This window comes from Gambusia affinis, linkage group LG12 (assembly GCF_019740435.1).
Source record: "Gambusia affinis linkage group LG12, SWU_Gaff_1.0, whole genome shotgun sequence".
In the NCBI taxonomy this organism is placed as follows: Eukaryota; Metazoa; Chordata; class Actinopteri; order Cyprinodontiformes; family Poeciliidae; genus Gambusia; species Gambusia affinis.
Window position 1 is genome coordinate 5,420,481 of NC_057879.1, and position 18,902 is coordinate 5,439,382.

Genomic DNA, 18,902 nt, shown 5'->3' on the forward strand with positions numbered 1-18,902 from the left:
AGATGGCCACAAAAGAATCTCTCTTTCATTGCCTCCGCCTTTTTATCCCTGCTCATTAAAAGAACCTCTTTGAAAAAAAAAAAAAACAACCTTGAGTGTTAGTGCGCCGCTTGTCAAACAGTTTGTAACGCATCGGGTTTATTAAACGTAATGTTTCGTCCGAGGGATGAATCACCTGGGTTCATTATTCATACAGGTATGAGCCGGTGACCTCTAAAACCTGAGTAATGACGGCAGGTGGCCCTTACAGTGAAAAGTATTGAGCGGCGTGACGAGTCCCCTCCGTCTGAGCCGGGTACGAGATGTACAAAAAGCTCCCGGGGCAATAACTGCCAACCCTGCACCTCTTTTGGACAAAAAAAAAAAAAAAAGAAATAAAATTTATGAAAATTGAGCCGTTATCTCTGATCCCGTGTCCGCAGCTTGATCCACGCTGGTCTAAAATTACTTTGTAGTTCCACAACGTTCTCCTGCCTCTCTGCAACCATCACCGGCCAACACACTGGCAATAATTATAAATACAGTAAAAGGGCTAGTTCGTCAGCAATGCAGCCATTATCAGATGACATGTCATTATTTTTCCCCCACTTCGCTGCTGCAGTGAGCAGTGGCTGCGGGCCAGTTCGCCGGAACAAACATCTCATCGGTTTGAGGGGGCCGCTTTGTAGAAATGTGTAATGCCTGGTGAGTGGGTGAAAGAGTCGGAGAACCTGAAGTGGCTTCCTGTCTGATATGGAGGCTTGGATATTAATTATCATGCTAATCAGCGTAAACAGAAGGGGGGAAAAAAGAAAAGAGTCTGTTTTTGAGTGATGATTTCATTTATCAAGACAAAAAGCCACCCAACACAACGTGACACTGTGTGAGAAAGTAATCGTCCCCTCGCTCCGGCTTTTGACGAAGCTGCTGCATGCAACTCAGTGACCAGAGAACCGTGGAGAAATCCCCCCCACCCCAGAGTTGGCCTTCCAATGTTAATCTACAACTCAACAAAAGAACCCAGAACATCATCTAAAGTCCACAAGGCCAGAACCAAAAAAAAAAAACAAGAACACAAAGATGTATTTCCCAAAAATCCCATTGATGATTCCCAAGATCCAATAGGAAATATCCTGGAAGTACTCAGAGGCAAAATGTTACATTTTTAAAAGGTGTCCTCTTGTTCCTGGTCTAACAATTACATGGGAAAATGAGCATTATGACAATGATCAGTTATGAGGGTATTAGTGTAATTGATGGAACGATAAATTCTGCTGTTTTATCCGTAAGGAGAATAAGTGACATTTTTTGCAAGTCCACAAACAAACCTTAAAGTCTCTTTACAAATGGCTAAAAAAAAAATAAAATTAAGGTTCTGGAGCATTTTGGTTGATACCTGGAGTGTAATCCAGTTGACACAGTCGTTGTGTTTGGAACTTTTATTTCATTTGAACGTTTCTGGGTCTGTAATTTTGCCCGTGGATTATTCCAGCCACTGGTTTTCCTTTGTCTTTTTCAGATCTTTGTTGTTTTGTCATCAGTCTTGTCCTGGCTTCTTCTGATAGCTCGGAAAATAAAGCAATCTTGGTTCCAACTACCTCGGTTTCTTCTAAGAATATAAAAACCACTGTTGCTCAGCTTCGTTTGCTAAAATTCAATAGAAAAGAAAAAGGGATTGTGCTTTTAGCAGAGTAGTAATATGCCAACTTTGTTTCAGATGCTGCTGACGTAGACATTATAGTTAGACTCCTGCTAAGCAACCTTGTATGTGTGATGCAATTCTTGTTTCCCTGCTTTGCTCGAGTCGAAGCCATTTTGAGTCAGCAACTTACTTACTTACTTCTGAAGAGGAGCTCGTTTCCTTCTCCGCGGTGAAGTTGCCTTCTGTAAGACTAAGCGCTCCATAGGTGGGGCCCAGAGGAGCTTCAGACTCCTGAACATTTTTCACGCGCGGAAAGAAATTCTGAGCTCGACTTTGTGTTCCCTTTGACTTCATTCTTTTTAGCGTTTGAAAGCAAAGGAATACTTTAAAAAATATGACCTTGCAAACACACAAAGGTTCCACAAATATGACAGTGTAGCACAATAATAAACATGTTAAGCATTTGTCTTTTTTTTTTTTTTCTGTCTGATAAAATAACAATCCAACTGAGTGACAAATATGAAAACGGACCAAACGTTGTACAATCTGACCAGGACCGCTACGTTAAAATAATAAAAGGAAAATGATAAGCTATTACCGTATTTCAAACAGCTGCTCGTGTTTTTGCTTTGAAATCTTTTGCCATTCCCTCTTGCCTCTTCTCTTCTTTAGCACGCTATCTGGAGATTAATGGCCTCTGGGGCAAATCATGACTGATTCAGAAAACGTAGAAGTGGTATTTGGTGCATTCTCAATATGTGAAGTGATACTTAGCATGCACAGAGTAGGCTGCGACATAAACTAATTCATCAAACTTTTTTTTTTTTTTTTTAAGACCTTCACATTGGGAAAAAAAATAGTTTTTAGTAATTAGTTTTTCTTACTTTTTTTTATAGCTATTGCATTTGGAGGGCAAATACTAAGAGAAAGAAAGTGCTCGTTTTGCTAAATGTCTGAATCAGCATGAACAGAGCCTCAGAAGTTCTTTTTTCACATATAATACATTTTGCCTTAAACTGCAAATTTGCAGTGAAAATAGGCACTTTGATTAATGTGCATTATGTAATATTGACATTAAAATTTTCAGACTAATCTCATGCATTAACATGTTAATACCGGCAGTGTTTTCCCCAGTGTATTATAAGCCTGGCGGACCACCAGGCTTTACTTGTGCCTCTACCAGGCTAAGCATTGCTTATTCATCATTAGTGTGGATGCCTGCAGGCATTTCGCCATAAATTTCGCCACGCTTCTTGCATGCGTTGTGCTATTTTCACCATTCCACTTTGATACTGTTCAGCTTGCTCTCCTAATGCCGGCTATATCTCTTGGTATTCAGAACCGTCATACTTTTTATAATATTCAGCTTATTATGAATTTTTTCTCCCCATGGGGGGGGGAAACCGCTCCATCCTGTGGCAGAATTGAGAATTACAATATAAAATGTCGGTTGTGTTTCACAGTGGATGTTTCCGGTCCTGCCTATTAATGGCAATCAATCATCCAGTTTGAGGAATGTCATGGAGGACACGAGGCAGTGGCCATTTTGAAGTTGGACAGTTCAACAGCTTTTATGCTGTTTAACACCTGGGAATAATTTGAGCTTTTGACGTAGCCTTTGACGTGCTGCATGCGGCGTGTTTTTTGTAGTCGCCGTGCTAAACGATGACTCCAAACAAATGTCGATATCTCATGAACCATAAAAGGATTTCATTCACCCACCGTTTTTGTCAGAAGGAATATGAGAACTTCTCTGTCTTTTTCAAATTTTAGGTTTTACCAGCATGCTAGTGGTATCCTAGATGCTACTAGAAGTTTAGCTAGTTTTAGCTTTTTAACTAATTTGGCTTTTACCTGGGTTTTTCACACTGCATGGACTATTTCTTACCTTTCTGCAAGTCTTCAGCAGTTGGCTTCAAATGCTTTTGCCATTTTCATAGTGGTTATTGTAAAAGCCTAAAATCTTGTCTTAATTTTGTTTCTTTATAAAATAATAAAATATTTTTGAAGACCTTTTTGTGTGAACCTTCATATCTGTTGCTGCTGCCATACCTGAATTTTCCCTTGTTGCGGGACAAGGTTGTTTCTGGTCTGTTCTACTCTAAATAAATCTATTACTTTATTTATTTTAACTGTCATGTATTTTGCTCCATTCATCTTCCCGTTAAGCCTTACAAGTAGCTCCTGCATCCCCACAGCATGCGTTTAGAGGAATATAACGTCTGCTGAAATGTGATTCTTATTTGAGCAATTTCTTGTTTATAATCTGATTCTGTCTGAAACTCTTCCACAGCTCTATCCCTGACCTCTCTGGGTGTTCACGATGCTGTTTGTTGAGGTTGATACAGGGATGAATGCTAAACTTTTCAGGATGTTGTCAAAAATAAAATCTTTTCCACTTCACAAATATGCCCTGCTGTGCTGCCACACAAACATTTTAAGATGCATGCTTTATTGTCTGCACATCATATTGCTTTATTGTCTAACAAAGGCGCTTTTGGATAAACTTTCTGTTTTCATTGTAGACAAAAGTGACATCGTGTCTGAAGAAGGCGTTTATTTCCAAATCCAAGGTACTTTACAACTCAGCGATTAAATTATTACTGTTTTAGACGTATAAAACATGCTTGAAACGCTTGTGAGGCGTGCATTAGTTGAGCATCACTTAAGTGCGCAGCTGGGATCTGTATTATAAAATGGGATTGACGGTTATTTCTGTTGCCTCCTCTTTGTTTAAATGCGTTTCCTCCAGATGAATCCTGCTGAGCTCCGTCAGGCTCTGCATGTGAAATTACTCTAAGTAGGTCCCTATATGGAGCCAGCACTGTTTTTATTGCAATACTTCACTTTGACAACAGTGGAGTTTTTATCACGGATAAAAGAAAAGAAAAAAAAAAAAAAAGTATGTGTCTGTTGGATCCGCTCGCACACCAGAGCTCAGATGTTTACTCGGCCGGCTTGGAAAGGGATCATACGTCTGTGCCAAATTATTCCGTAGTTTGTTTGTGTCGCAGGTGGACTAGGGGTAAACAATAAGAAGCAACCCAGTCCAATTTGATTTTTGCTATGTTGTGCAGCGCAGATAAGCTACAATCAAATAGCTCGCCGCTGCTCAGGAACAGGGAAATCATGTCTCGGGAAATCAAACACAGAAGGCTTTTCTCTGGATCGACAACGACGTCTGATGCTGTCTGGCACTTTTACTTCCAACACAGAACATATTCACATGCAAAAACATATAAATTTTTTCTGACCTCAAGATGGCTTTATTGGAGGAAGAAAAAAAAAAAACAGAAACAAATTAGTGCCAGACGGATTGCTGCGCAGAAATAAATCCTGTCTGATGATGCAAAATGAACAACTATTGGGAGCAATTTAAATCACTCCCCCCCCCTCTGCCCATCCCTTATCTTCTTCACGCAAATTTCTTTCGCTCTGTAAAAACAACAGTTTAAGGCTGCCGTTGACATGGGGAAATGTGCATGAACAAATTCAGCCTCGGGCTGATTGCAATTTCCCCAGATTCAAACTCAAACATCTGAGTCCCCCGGGCCGAATTCAGGTCTGGAGAACGCAGACTGAACTAAAGCAGAGCTGCTTTCCGCTCCGTTTCTGGACCTCCGTCTGTAAATTCATTATCCCCGACTGTTCCTGAACGGGCAGAACACTCGAGCTTTAATTCTTTTTCTCGTTAACCCCTGCAGACTTGAAGCAGGTATTCATTATGCACTGATTATGTTTGTTTGGGCGGCGTGCTGCGTTTAAGCGATGCTATTCGGATCCTTGTAATCTCTGAAGCCGTGGGCCTGAGAAGGAGCTTGAAAAATTCTAACATCTACAACACAACTGTGAGACTGTATACATTTGAAACATTGCTACAATGAATTGTAGCGGATAAATTTTTCTTTAAAAACGTAAGTAAGTGCTACTCAAATAACACAGCAATCACCCAAACAGAACTATACACATGTTGCATGTTTACTGTTTACATCCCGAGATTTCGCGAACGTCGCTGGAGGCAAAGAGCCGATTCTGCTACATGCCACCCGGAGAGGCGCTGCGGCGCAGAGCAATTCTGTTAACAAAATCAAACCTGGAGATGTAGGGATTACTCATTTGAATCTATGCTGTATTTCGTGTTACGCTATGCAGACGCTCTCTCTGTGCCAATGAAGATTCTCTTACATCTGTGGCAAAAGCTTGGGCAGACTCAAATGTTAACAGCAAGAACTACTTTCTGAATAATGTGAAAGTGCAGTATTTGTAACCAAGGACGCGAACCAAAAGGTGAACGTGTGTCTATGATAAAGACTGTCGTCCCTGCATGCTACCGTATTGGCGTAATGTAAGCAAACGTTGCGGGTCTTCTTCTCTGGTGTGATCTTGTATTGCAGGATTTTACTGCTACTGTTAAACAGCCTGAATAGATGACACTGCGCTGACTTTTTTTTAAAATCCCCTTAAAGCAAAAGCCCATAACCCACATTTGTTTTCTAACTCAGCATCAGAATCAAATGTCTTTATTGTTATTGCATGGAAGAACAAAGGAATTTCATGTCAGGGAAGACAGGTGCCTGAGGCTGCAGCCGTCATGGGAGGCGCCACCCTTTTGTTGGATCAGAAAATGAAAAGCATGAGGACAACATAAATGACACTGTGTGAAGTTACATTAAAAAAAAATTAAAAATGCACAAAAAAGTAATATGTAGACAAGGGTGGGGCCAGCGAAGGCGGAGACAGCACAGGACGACAACTTCATAGTTGTAAACCTTGCATTTGGCCGTGCAATCATCATCCGCAGGATAAAATATTACTTTAGCTCAAAGCAATACCATGTTTTTTGTTTTAAGTGTGCGTGTATTTTATTTTTTTTACCCCACACCTGCAACAACACTAGATTTCCCGGCGTTTGTAACACTACACAGAGGAAGGCTCCACCAACCAGTCGGACATCGGAACAATGGAACCTTTTCAGTTGTGTGTTTGAGGTCAGGAAGGAAAACAGGAGCTCCGCTGTGAGGCTGCTGGAAAAAACACTCAACGCCAAAAGGTTGAACACAACTTCGCTTTTCCTTCAATCAATGATTGCAACAGCATGGGCCACCATTGCACTTCGTAGACCCTCTTTTCAGAGAGAGTATAAACTCTGACACACCATCAATACCAGCGCGGACAACATTCTTAACACCTAAAACCCAAAGGTGGAAAGGGTATATTTGGAATAGCACAGTAAAAAGTAAAAGTGTTTTTACTGGAATTATGCTCAACACAAATTAATAGCGCTCCATGTCTCTGGTGCTCTCGGAAAGACGCGACTCGTTCATATTTGACGACGCCCTGATGTTTTGAACTTCACACAATCGTTACAGATTCAAAGGCGAAATGTGAAGCGGAGTGGACTTCCAGCTAGCCCTTAAGAGCGACAGAAACCCCGACGGCTTCATGCAGGTTTTTCCCAAATAGACAAAGTTGCTGCTGTGAAGCACTTTCCCCAAAGTGTTTCCAGGCGGTCGTGTGGCAAAAAAGCCCAAGAAGGAATAATTTCAGATCAAACCCCAGGAGAATCTTTCGCCGTGATTGACAGGAAAGCCGAGGCCCAAGAGGCACCAGAGCATCCGTCTCCTACTATCGCCTGCTGGGAGCGCATATCCAAATATGGAAACACTCTGGGACCTGTTGCCTGCAACATGAAATCATGCGATGGCTTCAGATCCTCAGTGAAAGTGACCCCTGGAACTGACTGGCCTGATATTCTTGGAGTACTGTCTGAAAAGCAGACTGAAGGCTGCTGTCGGGTGTTTACTCTACACCAATAAAAAGGTTTGAGCTTTTATAAATATGTTTTTCTTTTTTGTCACACCTCAGTCATGAAGCAAGTTTTAACATCAGAGAACTTGCTTAAATGTCAGACGTTAATGAAAGCTTCCATTTATTGAGAGAGTAAAAACTACCCGGACCAACCTTGTTGAATGTGAAAAAGTAGTCTCACATTTCTTAAATCAAGGAACTGTCATCAATCACAATGATTTGCTTCATTTTCACTTGCCATACCCAGACATGATCACTGCCAGACCCGGAGACTCAATAAATCACGCAAATAAACCCCGTCTGACAACATCAAAAAGCAACACATTGGGCCTTTATGTAACAGAAGAAACACAAAGGTAACATAAACCACTCCATCACTCTGCCAAGGTTTACCAAACCATTTCTAAGTCTTTGGAAGCTTTTATTTTTTCAGGATGGGCACAGATTAACAAATAACTTCACAAAATTTTAAGTAATCTATTAACTTACCTTTCTATGTTTGTTAATGTGCTCTGTTTAAATAATGTCAATCAATCAAACAATTGTTTTCCGTCATCCTATGCGAGTGTTCCTCTATCTACATCCAATCTTCATTCATTGGCTGTTTCATTCTGCCTGCATTTTGGTCCAGATATAAACTCAGCAGCACAACTTTCTGTCCTTTTACTAATGGACTGTTCTGTTAGTTGGATCTGTCAGAGTCGTTTGTGCCGCGGCAATAAGCCGTGCAGTCTGGCATCATCCATCATGCAGTGTGACAGAAGTTACAGAAACATCACACACACACACAAGCGTCACGTTCGAGTCGTGTACGATTCAAAAATCATACACGACGCCGAGGCTTTAGGGGTTCAAAGCCTGACAAGGAAATATTCTCCATATAAACATGGCACCACCACTACCATGTTTATATAAACCAGGACTAATCCTTACTTTGATTCTGTTTACACCAAATTCTGGCCCAACTATCTGAAACATTGAGTGAACTGGAAACAGGGAATGAGTCCAGAATCAGAGAATTTTAGTTTGGTCGACTGAGTATTAGGGCTTCCGTATCAATATGCTCCATGCCTTTTGGAGAAAGGTGTTATTGTCATGCGGGACAATTATTAATCTACTGGCCAGAACATAAAGACGTATTAAGGACGACTGTAGAGAAAACAACGAAAAGAAAGAGTAAATTTCTGCCAAAAAAATAATATGAAATTTTGAGATAAATCTCAAAGATTTTCTAGAAAAAAATTTAAATAAAATCTTTCAGCTTCAAAAGTCAAACATTTCTGATAAAACCGCCCAGAGAGACTTTTTCTCTAATTTGGGAATACGCTAAACGCCCTCAAACCAACATGACTTTGATTTTTTTTTTTGTTCTTCCTTTTTCACGAGACCAGTTTGAATTTCCAGTGGTGATAATACTAACATTAAACTCATCTTCACCCTCCATAATAAAATGACAGAGTCTTAAATACGTTCCATGAGAAGTAGATCATCAGTTCCAGCTGAGAAGCTCAAAGCGTCAGGAGGGAACGTGCCGCTCAGTCGCGCCCAGAAGGAGCATCCGGATTGACCAGCGGATCGTTTTATCCGTGACCCGCTTTTCTTGCATATTAATTACGCTTCAATCCTCAGCCGCTCCCAGGCAGAGGGATTTCACAGATAACAGATCTGTTTATAGCACACTGATAATTGCCGCAATGTGTTTCAAACGCCATCAGCCAAATAATTCACTGTAATTATGCTTTCCTTCTACAAAGTCAAAAAGCGGGCGGGGAGGCGGGGGGAGCAAACTTGAGCCGAGATGTGAGGCAAAACAAGAAAAAAAACAAAAAGACAAAATGGTGGTAATCCTTACAAACGGTTAAGAGAAAGAGGAGAAAGCAGGTGGCACTAATTAGCATCAAATAATTCACCACCATCACTTTCAGAGAATGAATGGCGGCGACTCTAATCGCAGATAAAGCCGCCCGCAGCGGGACGGGCGTGAGCCGCAATATTACACGAGGCGGGGGACGGATCGGGACTTCGGGCTCAGCAGTCCGGGTCAATTCGCTTCCAACTGACGTGGCGCAGATAGAGTCGGAGGAAAACAGATTATTCTTTTTTTCCCCCACCCTTATCGTATTTGCAGCACTGCGCACGCGGTATGTGGAGCTGCCGGCCGATAACGCAAAGATAAGATCCCAGTTAAGCCTCCAGAAGGAATGTTTGGAAGATTTAGTAACACATGCAGGCCAGCGATGGGAATGACCAGCAACGGATTAAATCGCAGCTCCAAGGTCCAGAGATCTACTAGGGGACAGTGAACTGACAATGGTCATCAGAACGGTGGTCATAAACATGTCAGATATGTGGAACAACCAGATGAGACTTGGGGGGCGGGTTCTCCATTAACCTGGTTCCAGTTTTAAGTCTTCAAAGGGACGGCGTTATGTAAAAAAATCAAACTTAATGTTCTCCCTTAATCAAAAACATACCAGGAGGGTTGCCTTGACTTATTCATGCATGTTTGAGAAATTCTTTAATCTCCAGTGGCAACCGTTCAGCTGTGGAAAAACACCTGGTTGGACCTAGCCCCACCTCTGAAGCTCAGTTTCCGAGCTTCTGCCTCACAGAGCAATTGTTGTGATGACTTCCAGAAGAGGTAAAGGTTGCCAGGCCGGGAATCCAACCTGTGACAGCCGCGTCGAGGACTAAGGTCTCCATATGCGAGTCGTGCTTAACCCCTGCGCCACCGCAGCAAGATTCTTTAAACTCACAGAGGCTCAATTTCAAGGTGTTTAACTGCAAAGTTAAATTTCTTTTAAAGTCATATTTAATAAATTCTGCATTTCTGAACAACTGAAGTTGACAGCTACTTGATTGCACTATGTGCTTGGAAAACACATAATAACGTCCCTTTAATCTTCTTAGACTATATATTAGTCTAAGCAGATTGTTTTCCGCTAAGATAATAATCAGATAATATCGCAGGCTAGCGATGCTACACAAGAAAGTTGAAAACTGGTAAACGTTTGTCGCCGTCGTTGCTACCGTGTCCCGTGTGTCGAGTTCACTTCGAGTGGCAGAAAAGCGATGCATGTACCTCCCTGTGTGTTGAACCGTCACCAAGGAAACGAGAGACGACGAGTAACTCAACGAGTCGGAGCGAAACTTTTCGACATCCAGTCTCTTTCGGTAGAAACAGAGAGCCACGACGAATACAAGCAAGCAATTTTTAATCGCTGTCATTTTATTATGGCGCTTATTTTAATTTACCATGCGATTAATTGATTTATTGTTCATGGCGTCAGGCCTGCGGTAGCGTGGTTCTCACTTTCCGGAAGATTCTGGATTGAGATCCTGGCTTGGAGCCTTAAGGTTACCGTTTTGACATTTCTTCAGTTTCCTCCCACAGTCCGAAAAGACGCAGGTTAGGTGACCTTAGGTGATTGTGTGTACGGTTCTGTGTTTGTCTCTGTCTTGCCTTGTGATGGACTGATGGGCTGTCCAGAGTATAACTGACCTATTGCCCACTGACTGCTAAACATAGCCCCCTGTTGGCCCAGCGCAGACAGGTTAAAGTGGGTTAAGAAGATGGATGGGATCATTAACCGGAGCCGACATCGTCACCCTGAAACTCACCTTCCTTGTTGTTCACAATTAAAATCTTCCAGTCGTCTTCGTGAACCCAGATGTGCACTATGTGCTTTTTCTTTTAATACTTTGGTTATTAATTTATACATTAAGTCTCCTTGACCCTTTTTTTTTTTTTTTTTTGGCTTGAAACCCTAATTCAGTTTGCTGGAGGAACGCCCAAGCCCAGCCTGTTTGTTTCACTTCCAACAAACTGAATCAGGCACACGACAAAAGGCCTCAGACTGGGTTGTTTTAACCTTTATTTCTGAAAGGGTAAAAAGAAGTTTCTGTCCCGTATTACATCCAATGCGTATAGTGTGACAAAGGAGTTGGTTTGAGAGTACAAAAAAAAATTGTCCTCGATGAACAAAGCCGCTCCTCGAACCATCGTGTGCCTCATCAACAATAGGTCAAAGAAAAATAAAGAAATAACCACACAATGGGAAAAAGGACTCACAGACATCGCACATATTTTTCGTGTATCAGCGTTTGGTTCATATCTGACTTTCCCTTTTTTTTTCCTTTTACACAATGCCAAAGAAGATCTCTGCACAAAGAAGTGTCCGCTGAGTGTACCACCGCGACTCAGTGTGGGATTTTTACATTCACAAGGAGACGCTTGTTACGCCTCTGATGTTATTCTGACCCCCTGCTGCTGAGGAAGAAAGCGTGGCCCTGATCTGCGCATCTCCGAGTATATCAGGAATGCGAGCATTGGTTCTGAAAGGCCAGAAGACTGTTTAGCAAATGTTTCTTGCTTTTATTTCAGCTGGAAAAGCTTCCAGTTACAGAGAAACTGTCGCAATGGAGAGAATCTGCACGCATCGGCAAAACCTAGTGCAGAGCAGCCTCTCTAAAACCACCATGAACCCAAATGTTCATTGTATTTAAAGGAAACTTTTACATAGTGTAATCCGGCAAAAAAAAAAAAAAAGCTACAATTTAAAATACAAAATTGACCTTATTTTGCTTTTTAAATGGAAGACCTTAGTAATTTGTCTAACCTTCTTTAAACATGGCAGACCTCCTTGAAAATGCCGTGTCATCTCTGAGTAATAATGATCCCATCATGTGATGCGATACACACACCTGTGTGTGATTTTAGATGACACTGTGAGGGGGATTAAATGTCAGGGTGTCCTGATTTATCCCTCAGCATAAATTCACATTTTACAGAACCCTTAAAACATCATTTGTTCATCTCTACATATTATTCAAGCGTGTATTAATTTTTCTTTTTTTTTTTTGCAGCCTGCTTTATGCCTGCGTTACTTCACACGGTGAATGCCGGACTCCTCGTGGTCAGAGACCCTGCCTTTTGGGTTTGTTTTACAGCAACTTTTCTGCATTCGTACGGGTTTTATTTTGTTAGGGTTTTTTTTTTTTCCTTTTGAAAATCTTTGCAATAAAGTCAGAACAAACGCAGTTGATGGGAAATGCAGTAACTGCTCTAGCGGTTGTACATGTACAGTCTGAACATGTTGACATGAGATTGCGCTAGTTGCTTTAGGTTGTCATTGAAGGATTACTCAACGTATGCCGCTGTCTGAGGGTAATAATATCACAAAGTATTCTTTAGCATCATTCAAGATTTTTGCAGTTCCCACTAAATCGTCCAATTGGTGAACATCAGTCTTCGAAGGGACAAATACGTCAAATTTCAGGAACAACATTTCTAATTCAGACTCTTATTCAAGGTGTGATCGACAGAGATAAAAGATAGTTCAGGTGTGGAGGAGATACTGAAGAGACTCTTGGAGCGCATAGAGAGATCCTGAGCAGGCTTCAGAGCCAGCGACTCTAATAGACTGGACAGAATCATCAGGAAAGCTGGCTCTGTACTGGGACCAATGCTGGAGTCCCTGGAAACTGTGGTGGAGAGGAGGACACTGAAGAAGGTTCTGTCTATCATGGACAATAAAGAGCACCCTCTCCACCACATAGTGGACAGACAGTGGTGCACCTTCTCACATAGACTGCTCCAGCTCCGCTGTCGTAGGGACAGATACAGGAAATCCTTCCTGCCACATGCCATCTCACTGTACAATAAAAGATAAATCATTGTTCTGCACTAATCAGCACAATTTTGCACAACTGCACTGTGGCACACTTGCTGTACATATATTTACATATATACATATCTGCATTTTTTTTGAATCTCTGCAAGAACTGCTCTTAAGTTGCATTTTATATTTTACAGCACTTTACAATTTATAGCATTTTATATTTTATTTTATCTACAACTACTACTCAGCGGTAGTTGTTACTGTGTCTTGTCTCTATCCTGCAACTGCGAAGTAATTTCCCTGCTGGGATGAATAAAGTACTTCTATTCTATTCTATTCTATTGGCCCGGTAATGATTCACGTTTTCTGTATTACATCCAATCCCGATTTATATATTTTTAAAGCACTTGAAAACAACTAGCACAGGAGCAAAGTACTTTACAGTTAAAATCATTTATTAAAAATAAGAATAAAGACACACAAAAACCAATAATACACAAGGAACGCCTGTTTAATGTCTATGGGCAGGTCAGTCCACATTTGGCTACATGACCAGCATATGAGAAAGATGAGGAAGTAACTCTAAACTGATAGCAGATGCTTAATTTCAGGAGTTATCTTTCAAAGTAAGTTTTTCAGAGCTTATCACAGAGAAGAACCAGGACACTATGTTCAGAAGACACTAAATTTGAACACAAGGACGGTCAGGTGTAATCCAGTACCCCAAATGTAGGCTGTAAGGTTCAGGTGAGAAGAAAGAAAAACAGAGGATCAATTCAATGGTGCCTAGAGAGAGAGAAAGAGACAGATGAAACTAAAGAGGGCCCAGAACAGAACCCTGAGGAACTCCACCTGTCTGGGGCTCTACAACCGAGGAATACTGGTTTATTTTAAATGAAAAAAAAACAACAAACTGTTTCTCAAATAGGATTTGAATCGCAGTAAAGAAGCTTCATTGCATGATGCTGGAGGTGAATATGTTAAATATCCACAGTGTCCAAAGCAGAGGTCAAGTCTAAAAAAAAATTTATTATCCAAGTGGTATATTCTCTTGACTCAGCAAATGATTAACTGTGCCGTTTCCGTACTGCTGTGTCACTTCATCCTTCAGATAGAAACTTTTCAGAGATGTTATTTTCCTTCAAAAAGTCTTTCAACTGGATGAGGACTATTTTCTGTTGGACCTTAGACAGAAACGATCGTTTGGAGATGGGACGGAACGCTGCCAGAACTGAACCGTCTAACTTTTTTTCCTTTTTAATGAGTGGTTGCACTACAGCGTGATTAAAAAGAGGCTGGGAACGCTTCCTAAACTTCCGAGTTGTTTTTATCTGGGGAATGAAAAATGATCCAACACAGTGAAAAACGCTCTGAAATAAACAGGCAGGAACACTGTCGGGTTTGTAGGACGCAAGCGTCGCGCCGCCTCCCTCAGCGGGGATGGAGAAACCGGCTCAACAACAAGAGGGCACGGTGGAGACACGAGGAAATAAAGAGACAACCTGACCAACAGCCAGTCACTGTTGGATCTAACATCATTTTTTTTCAACAGAGAATATGTTTTGCCATTAACCATAGATTTGTCCAACTTGAAATATTGAAATTACATGAATAAATTTGCTTAAAGGAAATACGTTAATTAAAAAAAGGAGACAGGATGAGGTAGTTTTGTCAGACGTGTCAAAATGTATCTCGCAGAACTGCAAATTAAAGCATTTCACAACCCACAAGTCACGTGACCAACAGCCGTGTGTTACTACTGACGGAAACGACTAAGAAGACAGCATCAAGTAGTATCATCCAGCCGATTTATGGCACAGATTTTCTTCATTTTTAGGAGATCGGTGATTAGTGATACTTATATGCAAACCCAATCTTATCTACCTCAGCGAAGGTTTAAAAATCAAACACTATCCTCTCCTGCTCTGCAGTGAGAAAGGGTTGACTGACAGACCGGCCCACCAGGTCATATCTGTACTTATGCAGTATACAAATGGTCAACCCACTGTTGCCAACTTAACAACTTTCCTGCTACCTGCTATATGTAGCAACACAAAAAAATGGTATAGCAGCCAAAATTGGAATTGGCACGTCAGATCGGAATCGGTGATGGGCCAGAAAACTACCATCGGTGCACCCCGAGGGAGGAGGACGATAATGGTTTGTTTTGGTTTTTGGAAAACAGCTGGCTCTACTTGAGCTATAGCAGCATCGCACAGTTCATAAATTACTACATATTATATTTCTGCCAACAAATGATAATGACCTTATGCATGTTGGTACCAACTACATTATGCTTGGGACGTTTTGGGCTCTGACCCAAGGCCTAACATTACACACCGTTCATTCCAATGAATCATGAAAAACATGAGAGTACTCACTCAACCTCGGAATATTTGCGTCACCTCCCGACGTTTGGTAGCACGACCCCGGCGAAGCTCAGCATGTTCCCGGTCTCACGCGTTGTCCGAGTTGCTTTCAGGATTTACGGTCACCTGAAAACGCCATCTGGTTTCTGACACCGAGTATCTTCCGGTACGGTCCACAAAAGCGGCAAAGTCTGTCAGACCTGGAGTGTCCCCGCGATGCCAGAGGCGCTATCGGGCTTTCCGGTATCCCGAAGCGCTATCCGGTTCGGCGGCGTCTCGCTCGCTCCCACGTCGGTCTAACATGGCTGCAGGCAGGACAGCTTCCTGGAGTCCGGCTGACTTCCGAATAGTACCTTATACAAAGGTGACCTAAATACACTCGGAATCTATCTATTCCTATGACTTCCTCTGGTTTTAAATATACATGAATTGTTTTTTTGACATTATTAAAAGTAACCCTTTAATGCCAAATGCATCGTATTTAATCCAATTACTTCTCTGCTAATGTATTTTAATAAATCCTCTATTGCGTTTTCTTGTTCGGTACTCATATTCGCGATGAACCGCACTTCGTTAGATAGCTGTGTTCACTTTATTGCTAACGTTCAGGTTATCAACTTCTTCACTTCCTTTGGTTAGAACAGTGCTGCCAACACAAAAGAACTCGCTCTCATTGCCCCCCAGTGGACAACAGCAGTACAACATGCACATAAACAGAAAGTGACAGGATACAGAATCATGTATCCTGTTACATCCTAATTTACTTTGAAACTGTACCTTTCAAAGTAAATTAGAAAACATGAACATATAACATAAAATAACTCAAAGACAAGTTACGATGAGAACATATTCTAACATCCTCTTTAGGTATCATGGAAATGTCGCTTTTACAACGGCTACAAAATAGGTGCTTTTGGCTGTGATGATTAAATGAGCACAAAAGTCTGATAGGTCGATTATGACACAAACAAATTTAAAAAGTGAGCAAGACGAGACAAAAATTGTTTCCTTTGCAAAAAGAAAAACATTCAATACTTAATTTGGAGGGGGAAAAATCAGAATTTTTTGATTATTGTTTGTGTAATCAAATCAAAATCAAATCAAACTTTATTTGTATAGCACATTTCAGCAGCAAGGCATTTCATAGTGCTTTACATCAAATCAAACACAATGCAACATAGAATCAACAATAAAAACACAATATCAATAAATTTGTAATTGATTACGTTTCAAATAAAACTCTAAACAAGTGGGTTTTTAGTTGAGATTTAAAGGAAGTCAGTGTTTCAGCTGTTTTACAGTTTTCTGGAAGTTTGTTCCAGATTTGTGGTGCATAGATGCTAAATGCTGCTTCTCCTCGTTTGGTTCTGATTCTGGGGGTGCAGAGCAGAACCAGAACCAGAAGACCTGAGAGTTCTGGAAGGTTGATACAACAGCAGCAAATCTTTAATGTATTGTGGTGCTAAACCATTCAGTGATTTATAAACTAACAACAGTATTTTAAAGTCTAATCAAACTTTAAATAACTAATACAAAATACTGAGTTCTCGAAAGTTTCTCTGCTGCAACTTTTTAGAATATTCTGTTGAAGCACAGAGCGGCGTGTTTGGGCAACTCCTGGTTTTGGCTGCTGGTGCTGTGAACGGGGCGGCTCTAAAACTTTTGGACGGAACCTTCTGGCTCAAACTGTGACCTCCCGCCCCCAGTGTTGAATCATCTGACTTTAACCTTTGACCCACAGTGGGGTGAGACAGGGTGTTCAAAACGCAGGGGGGGGGATAATTCACCAGCACATAAATGATTCAGGGAAGCTGGAGCGCTCGGTCAAAACGCAGCCGTTCATTTGAATACAGTCAACATTTTTCAATCTGGCGTGGCTAAACCGAATCGCATTAGTATTCATACAAAAAGTAATGATGACAGAGAAATACAAAGAAGTAATAATAATCTTGAAGTCAATTTCTGGCTGCAACAAATTCACCTGATAGATAAGGTGTATTATTATAGAAGCAGTGATTGCAATAGAAAATTTAATAAAAAAATAAAAAAAACAATACCATTGAATTGCAAATAAATTGGCCCAGCAGAAAGGTTCTTCATATTTAAACTCTCTGTTTACACCTCAGTCTGTCTATTTTTTATTTTTTTGCTGTATCCTGTGTGGGATCAGCGGTCAGGGGGGGTCAGCTCGAGTCCAGCCTGGACTGATCTCCAGTCTGTTACAGGTGGACGTTCACACCCTCACACCTGAAGGCAGTTTAGAGCCTCCAGTTTAACCAGAGCGAGCCCCCCCCACACACAGATCAAACACACTGACAATCCACCATGAAAACCCTGTGGGACTTGGCTGATCTTCAACCCAGCCCTGCTCACTGTGAACGATGCTAAGTGCTGCTGCAGGTGAAGCCACAGGAAGCAGGAGTGTCTATCATGTTGCCATTCGTGGCCTTATGAAGGAGTTTGTTTTGTCCCAGTTCAAAGTATTGCAAATTCCACCTGCATACACAAGCTGTTAAGCTGCAGCGCTGATATTTGAAGAAAGAGTGACTCGTGTGTTATTCTTCTTGTCGAAGTGTCAGTATTCCGTGTTTTCCAGGCACATAGTGCCATTTTATAGCACAATCAAGTAACGATGTTAACTACAGTTGTTACGAAAACATTGTGTACATCAAACATGACTTAAAAGACATTTTACTTCCGTATTTATGTCTGTGTCGCTTTAAGAAGCTCCTGCTCTTTCTGAAACTCCGCCTTCAGGAAGTCATCACAACATGGCTCCTCCATTAATTCTTTTTACCAGAGTTGCACTGAGAAGTACACCCTATAAAGAGCTCACCAGATGAGCAGTTTGAACAGGTGTTTGCTAATTGGTGCTGGCTAGTCTGAAGGAGCTGAGTGGAGAAGTCGCAGGGGAGGGCTGCTCTGTGGGGCCCAAGCTTGGCTGGAGACTGCAGCTCAAAGGAGAAGCTTTATGGAAGTAGGAAGTAATTTGTAAAGCCAAGCATTTACGCACCTCTGAATGGTTCCCCCGGGAGACTAAAGGATTTCTCAAACATGCCTGAAAGAATCAAGGTCACACTCCAGGTACGTTTTTGATGAGGAAATAACATTGTAACATGATGTACAGCTCAAAAAGTCGATTTTCAATTATATGCCATCTTTTAGAATAGCCTATAACAATAGATCACAAAATTTCAGATATTTCTTGTCTACCTTTACCGTTTACCTATAAGTACAGCAGGAATGAAAATTCTACAATCTCCTGTGAAAATGCCGGATTTTTTAAAGCAAGAAATGGGATCATGCTAAATCACACAAAAAGAGATGTTGGTATAACTGTTTAAATATCCATAAGCTAATTTGCTAAACTGCCTTTTAATTAACTTTCAGCTTTCAACCTGGAGTCTATCAACCTCCCATGTTGACTTAATGATATTGCTTGGACATGTCTTGTCCACACAGGTACCGCCGCAGATTTTCTGA

The 18,902-nt window shown here is 41.2% G+C and overlaps 1 protein-coding gene across 3 annotated transcripts in view; it reads right to left on the reverse strand.

Moving 5' to 3' along the window:
- Positions 1-15,997, reverse strand: part of LOC122840638 (BMP/retinoic acid-inducible neural-specific protein 3-like) — a 135,607-nt gene extending 119,610 nt beyond the window's left edge. For 2 of the 3 annotated variants that reach the window (XM_044133182.1, XM_044133183.1), the window contains exon 1: positions 15,432-15,997. The gene's annotated coding sequence lies outside the window, so the exon portion shown is untranslated. The remainder of the gene's footprint in view (positions 1-15,431) is intronic. The other variant, XM_044133184.1, reaches the window with a different exon arrangement.
- Between the last annotated feature and the right edge of the window lie 2,905 nt (positions 15,998-18,902).